The sequence below is a fragment of the Euphorbia lathyris genome, chromosome 1 (assembly GCF_963576675.1).
Source record: "Euphorbia lathyris chromosome 1, ddEupLath1.1, whole genome shotgun sequence".
NCBI classification, from domain to species: domain Eukaryota; kingdom Viridiplantae; phylum Streptophyta; class Magnoliopsida; order Malpighiales; family Euphorbiaceae; genus Euphorbia; species Euphorbia lathyris.
This window is the reverse complement of record NC_088910.1, coordinates 36,010,093-36,017,673: the sequence shown is the minus strand read 5'-3', so window position 1 is coordinate 36,017,673 and position 7,581 is coordinate 36,010,093.

The following is a 7,581-nucleotide window of genomic DNA, read 5'->3' as shown; positions in this document are numbered from 1 at the left end:
TAATTTATCAATTTTATAGATATTAATTTTCTATTTTATTATTAAATCACACAAAAATATGAAATCTTTTTTTAGAACTAACAAATATATGCAACTGGTGTAGAATAAGAAATAAAATATCTGTGTTTTATTATAATATCTGAAATTAACCCAACTTGCTAATGTTAGGGTAAAATTGCTCTTAGCTGCCAACATTATGGGTAAAGTTGCACTATTTTAGACGTTAAGAGTAAAGTTGCTCCTAGTTGTAAACGCTATGAGTATTTTTTTCAACTTATCTCTTTTATAATCTTTTTGTTGATTAATTTAAAACATATCCATATTAGACATTTTAAATCCGAACATCAACAGTTCAATATAATTGTACCAAACACTAATAATTAAACAGCTTATAACAAACACCTAACAACAACAGCTAACAGTTTACTGCAACTGCAAACAGCTAACAGCAACCGCAACAGCTATTAGCTAAGGTAATAAATAGATAAAAATCCTATATATATATATATATATATATATATATATATATATATATTTGAAATAATTGAAAAAATACAACTATGAAACACATCAAATTTGGTTTAAAAAAAAACACATCAAATTTCATGCAATTTCATTCAGTTTCAGCATTACATAAAATCATTGAATGTTGATGAAATACAATAAAAGTGAATTAAATTGGATTCCAGCTTAATTTCAAACTATTGAAAAAATTAATAAAACAGTAGAAAATGTCTCATACACTTTAAAAAAGATTCCAAAAAGCAACATAAAAAAACTCACAAAAAAAAAAAAAAATGAAAGTGAAAGAAATTAATTACATTAAAATAAACTAAAGGAATATCAAACTAACTCCAAACATAACAAAAATGTATTGAATAATGGTCTCTCATCCCCAAGCCTAAGCCTGACTTTTATGGAAGTATCAGAAGGTGAGAATCAAACATACGTACCGTGAAGGTAATTAGGCAGCAGACTGGATGGTAAATTTCACAGGACAGTTTTCATTACATTATCACGAGTGTGATGTGTCTCATATAGAACTCCAGACTATTCTTGAAAGAGACAGACTTGGCTAATCTACCAAAAAAACAGGTGTACTTAGTTTCTTTTCTGGACTTTGCTTTCCTAATTACCATATATATATATATATATATATATATATATAAGTCGTTTTATTCCTATTGCTCTATTTTTTGATTTTGTTCTTTTCTGAGGCACGTGTTATATTATCTCATTAGCATGTCAGATGTTGTTTGGGGTTGGATTTGAAAACAAGGAAGATAATATTGGGTTAAGATACCAAAGTAATTGAGTGGTTCAAATGATGTTGTGCTATTATTTTTGTTTTTCTGCTTTTTCAGTTTTTCGAATTAGATTTGTTGTTTTCAAATTCTTTTGAATTATCTGTATTTGTAAATGAAACATCACTTCTTGCAGATTTTTTTGTATAATATAGAGATCAAAAGTTGCATGACGGTATTAAATTTGAAAATGCTTTTTATGAGTGTTTTTATATGGATTGTGTAACTTGAAATTTGGTATGTAAAAAAATTGAATTTATTTTACTTAGTACAGAGTTTATATAATACTGTATTTGGTATTTTAAAAACGCTGGAAAACGAATTTATGAATGTTTGCTTCTATTTTCTGGTATTTTAAGAATAAAAGTATTATTTGTGATGCTGTATTTTTTTTATATAAAATTCTTGATGTTTAGGTGCAATCAAAAATACAGTCTTTTTTTTTTAATAGAAAAACTTATATGTATTTAATAGATGAACAAGCAAGTACAACAATAAAAACACAAGGAATGAAACCTTGGAAGAATCATAAAGGCACTAAAACGACTACAAAGAGCAAAAATAATCATAAAATGTATTAAAAACATAAAAGAACAAGAAAATATATACTTCTTGTAATTCCAAATCCATAGAAAAGCACCTGCAAAACAGTCACCATCATTTAAATCGATCTGAACATTCGGATGTGAATCATTTCTTTTGTTGCAACTACGTAGATCTATTGATCTACGAACAAGATAAACCGTTTCCGCTCGTACTAAATTTAAAAAAGTATAAACGAAAGAATAATGGAGAGTTGATACAATTGAGACGAATAAAGAAATCAGATGAAGTATATAAACACAGGTAGAAAAAAACAATAAAAAAATACAGTAAATCTAACCGGTGGAAGGAGGAACTTCCCTCGTCATCTTCAAAGTAGATTCACAAAATAGGAAAAGTTGTGTATTTGATAGATGATGGGGCTTTGAGAAAAAAGAGGAAAGAGATGAGAAGAAACTAGGAGGAGGGAGAAAGGAGTTGGACGGTTTTCCTGAAAAAACCAGAGAGAAAAGGGCTTAATTCAGATGAACATCAAATTTGCACCAAAAAAAAGGGTCAATTACATGAATATCATACTTAAGTACAAAATTACAACTAAGTCATACTGCCAAATTTAATTCTTAATATGTCATTATTTTCTATATATTATGATTTTACACCCTAATTTAAAAATTCTAGACTTCAATTCATGAATCATAAATCTTAGAAAATATATTCTAGACTCTTAATTTATAAATTCCAATCCTTAAAATATATTAAAAGTACTGATTTTACTAGTTTGATATAATCCAAAATTATGACTTGATATAGTTGTAAATAGTTTCTCAAAGATGAATTTCTGTGTAATTTTCCCAAAAAAAAAATAGAGTCTTTTAATACTCCTACGAAGTTTTCAATTTAAACAGAAAAGTTTTTACTGTAAAGAAAAGAAAACTTTATGTGATAATGTGAATAAAGATAAAAGCCCAAGTTGACTCTAAGATGGACAGCTTGGTTCCATTGTAGAGCCAGGCCCACTTAATAATGGATTCATGCCCACTTAATAATGGACTTTGTACCTAATGCATTTTCTTAAATATTTATCATTGTTAAAATAAGGTATTAAAATAGACCTATGATTTTTGGGAAGTATCAATTTAGGTTCCACGTACAAAATAGTATTAATATAGATTTAACATTTAAAAAAATATCAATTTAGATGTCGATAACAAAACGTGACATGTCATTCATATTACTCCGTTAAATTATGATTTCTCTCTCCACGTACAATTGACAGAACTTAACGGAGTAATATGAATAATATGTTACGTTCCGTTATCGATACTTAAATTGGTACCATTTTTTAAACATTAAACTTATATTTTTATATGTAAAATTTAAAAGTGACACTTCTCCAAAAATTATATCCCTTAAAAACTATATAAAAACATACCCCATTAACCTCATTCTAGGTTCAAATTAATTTGTTTGCAATTCTTACCTTTACTTATTTATTTATTTTTTGTCTCTTCTGATTCTATGATTTAAGACTTCTCAATCACACCTCTTCACCTTTTACATTAAGGAAACCAAAATATGTACCCTTTTTTTTTGAACAAAAATATGTACCTTTTTAATTGCACTTTATTAATTATAAACAATACACAGAACATATTAATTTCTTTATCTTTATATAAAAAATTATATATGTATATTTTTTTCTTATAAACATCAGGTAACAACTGTGAAAATTCCATATCCTCTTTTTGTTTTGCCTTTTATTATATAAATAATTACCTCTTAAATATGATAAATCTGATTGGGATAAGATGAAAAAAAAATACCCATAACTTTTACAATTAGAAGCAATTGTATTTTTAACGTCTAAAATGGTGCAAACTAATAGTAATTTTTTCTCCAACATTTGCAAGTTGAATCAATTTCAGATATTATTATAAAATACAGATATTTTGTTTTTTATTTTACACTAATTACATATCAGTTAGTTCTAAAAAAAGAATTCATATTTTTATGATTTAATAATAGAATCGGAGATTGATATTTATAAATTCAGTAAAATATTTTTTTTATCCAACTCTACAAAAAAGGTAGTATATGTTTTAAAAAAATTCACACTAATGAGTGATAAAATGACGTACCTATAAAGTATAAATGATAAAATTCATGACCGATAAGACAGTTTGATGAATCATTTCTCAAATTAACTTAACTTATCGACTTTATGGTTAAATTTATTATTAGTTGTGAATGTTAGGGAGAAATTTATTACCATTTTAGATGTTAGGAGTAAGAGCATTATGATTGTAATTTGGTGGTTAACAAATTTGATATGTTACCAAAATCAGTAACAACCATTTCTCTCTGCATTTCTACGCTTATTCTCTGCTTTTTGCTTTTTATTATAAATAAAAGGCATATACCCATTTAGGTCCTTAAACTAAACCTTCAAAGTCAATTAGAACCCTAAACTATAAAAATCATCAATTAAGCCACTGAACTAAACAAAAATCATCAATTGAGTCCACATCTTATCTTAGAATCAGAAACTGTGACTATTTGATATAGGCTGTACTAATCTCTGTGTTGGTTCAAAATAGGTTTGGGAAGAGGCTCTAATACTGTTCAGCAGAATGATTTTTTATTAGACCTCAATTGATGATTTTTGTTTAGAATTGAGACTCAATTGATGCTTTTTGGTTAGTTCAGGGACTTGAATGATGATTTTGATAGTTTAAGGTGTTGATTGATTTTGAAACCTCAGTTTAAGAGCCAAATGAGTATTATGTCTAAATAAAAATTGTTTTTTGCTTGTAAAATTACAGTTCTTATTTAGTCCCTACTTTTTAAATTAACAATTCTTTTTTACTTTAAATTTAAAGTAACAATCAATTCCAATACGGTAGTGTTATATTTCATTGTTATTTGTGGTTAAAACCAATATGGATGCTCTAAAATTGTCATTATCTCAATCATATTCAAACATTTTAATTGCTTAGCCTAGAATTAATTAATTAGTTGGTTAGTTAGTTTTTTTTTAACCCAGTTGGTTAGTTAGTTAATAACTCAATTGACAATAAAATTAAATTTAAAAAAATGTATTTATTTATTGAGTAATAATATGAGAAAAGTAAAATGCCGTGTACGAACCTGTACAAATTTTGCTCGGTCAGCTCAAATATTATGTTATATCCGAGAAAGAGGGTTGAAAAGAAGTTGGCTCTTTTTTTATTCAGAATTTACTAATCCTCAATAGAATTTCTTTCCATATAAAATACATAAATCAATTATCCATTTAAATAAAGTGGGGTAAATTACAAAACTAGACCTTTGAAAAAGCTTATTTATATATATTTAGACTCATTTCTATACATACTACCTAAATAGACTCTTCCATTACATATTTTTCAAAAATATTCTTAGTATATATAACAAACACTTATAAGAATCAAGTCCATTTCATCTCCCAATCACTCAAAACATTAACATTTATCTTTAAATCACTTGCAAGCTTCAACATTTGCTCCAAATAAGTTGAACATTTGTCTCCAAATATCAGGTAAGTTATTATTATTTTTTTCGAAGAAAACAAAGTATGTGAGATTTATCCTATTCAAATTTTTACGCAGGTAATAGTCACCCGATTTAGGGTTCGTGAAAATGCGATAGAATCTGAAAAATGCAATCACTTTTACTAAGATTACCATATCGCGTACGCGATACAATATCCCAAATGTGATCATTGTACAGGTACATACCATGTCACATATGCGATATAAATATTCAAAATGTGATCACTGTTAGTAAGGATACCATATCGCATTTGTACAAAATGTGATACAGATAACTCAATGCGTTCGTAAATTATCAAATGCGATCGCATAAATGAAAATGCGAAATACATTTTCACTCATTTTCACTTAGTTTCAAACTACATTTTCACAGTTTATGACATGATTTTTTGCTCTTGGAATGTATTTTGACAATGTATTTTGCTCTTCTCAGTATAGTATGTCCACAAATATTGTTATTTGTCTGGTAGCTTGGAATGACAAATGGAAAAAAGTAGCAAGTACCATGACGTACATCGGTGGTGAATCGAAGTTGCTCCGGATTTCAAAAAAACAAATTGGAGAAGTTAAAAGAGAGAATTTACACATGTTTAGGTGTTGATTCAGCATTATATGATTTACGAATGTCCATGCAAACAAAAGACAGTCCAAACAAAGTATCTATTATAAATCGCAATGATGTACGATGCTTCATAGAATATTGCTCGATGAATCCGACCCATGAGATGCCACAGTATGTTGAATTGATACGCCGCACAATAGATGCACAAATTCCACGAGGTTGTAAGGAAGAGAATATTGAGACGAGTAACATTCCACACCACAATGTACGTCCAAATCATATGTTGGACTATGAGAGTTGTGCTCCATTTTTCGATTAAATGCCACATGAAGATGTGTCGGGGTACTCATAACGTCGAGGATGACGATGTTGGAAATGGGCGGGGTACTTATAACGTTGAGCATGAAGATGCTAGAGATACATTTATACTTGAAACACAACCAGTTGATAAGGCTGGTCCCAAAACAAGTGCACGAGTTAATCATGTCCCATCAAGTGTCTATGAGGCAAATGACGAAGATAAAAAAATGAAGGAGGATTGATCCATTTCGGTGGCTTTCGGAAGTACATGATGCACCTATGGTTCCTATTGTGTCTAAAGTTTCAACATCGGTGACCAGTGCATGATATATTCATAAACAAAAGAGAATTGCAAAATGCACTCGAGAGACATGGAATTCAAGAGAAATATGAATGGAAAATCTATAAATCCAACAAGTCCTTACTTGAAGTTAACTGTAGACATGATGATGTATGTAAGTGGCGGGCTAGAGCTATCATCATACAGAATTCTGAAATGTTCAAACTTCAAAGAATGGATAAAATGGACCAACATACTTGTCCCAGAGATCATCTTCCACATCACAGACAAGCAGGGAAACATATTGTAAGCTCATTACTAGCAAATAAGTTTGATTAGGAGATAGAGTTTATCGGTTAAAGGACATTGTTTTTTTATTTTGGGAAAGAACACAAAATTAATCTTTCTTACATGCAAGCATGGAGAGTAAGAAGTTAGGCGCTAGAAGCTCAATATGGGACCCCGAAAGAGTGGTACATATTGTTGTCGGACTACTATGAGATATTGAAGAGTACTAATCTAGGAACAGTAACTTATATTGAAACCGATGAGAATGATCACTTTAAGTATTTCTTCATGGCTATGGGTCCGTCTCTCAGAGCTTTTAAAGAACATATAAGACTCATTATATGTGTTGACAGAGCATTCTTAAAAGGTAAATACCTAGGTACATTGTACATTTTGGTTTGTAAATATGGTAATAATCAGATTTATCCCATTACTTTTGGGATTGGACCGAATGAATAAAACGAATCATGGACTTGGATTATGACCAAGTGAAGAGAATGTATTGGTGATCGAGAGTGATATGAGTTTACTGGAAATTGAGAAAAATATGGTAGTGGATAGGACGGAGTGGAGGGAGCGAATTTGTGTCACTGACACGACTTGATTTTACGGTTTTATATGATGGTTCATGTTGGCCAACCCCGAATCATTTCGGGACTAAGGCTTTGTTGTTGTTGTTGTTGTTGTATCATACAGGCACAAGAGCATTGATTATGCCGTGAATTTGGTATTTCC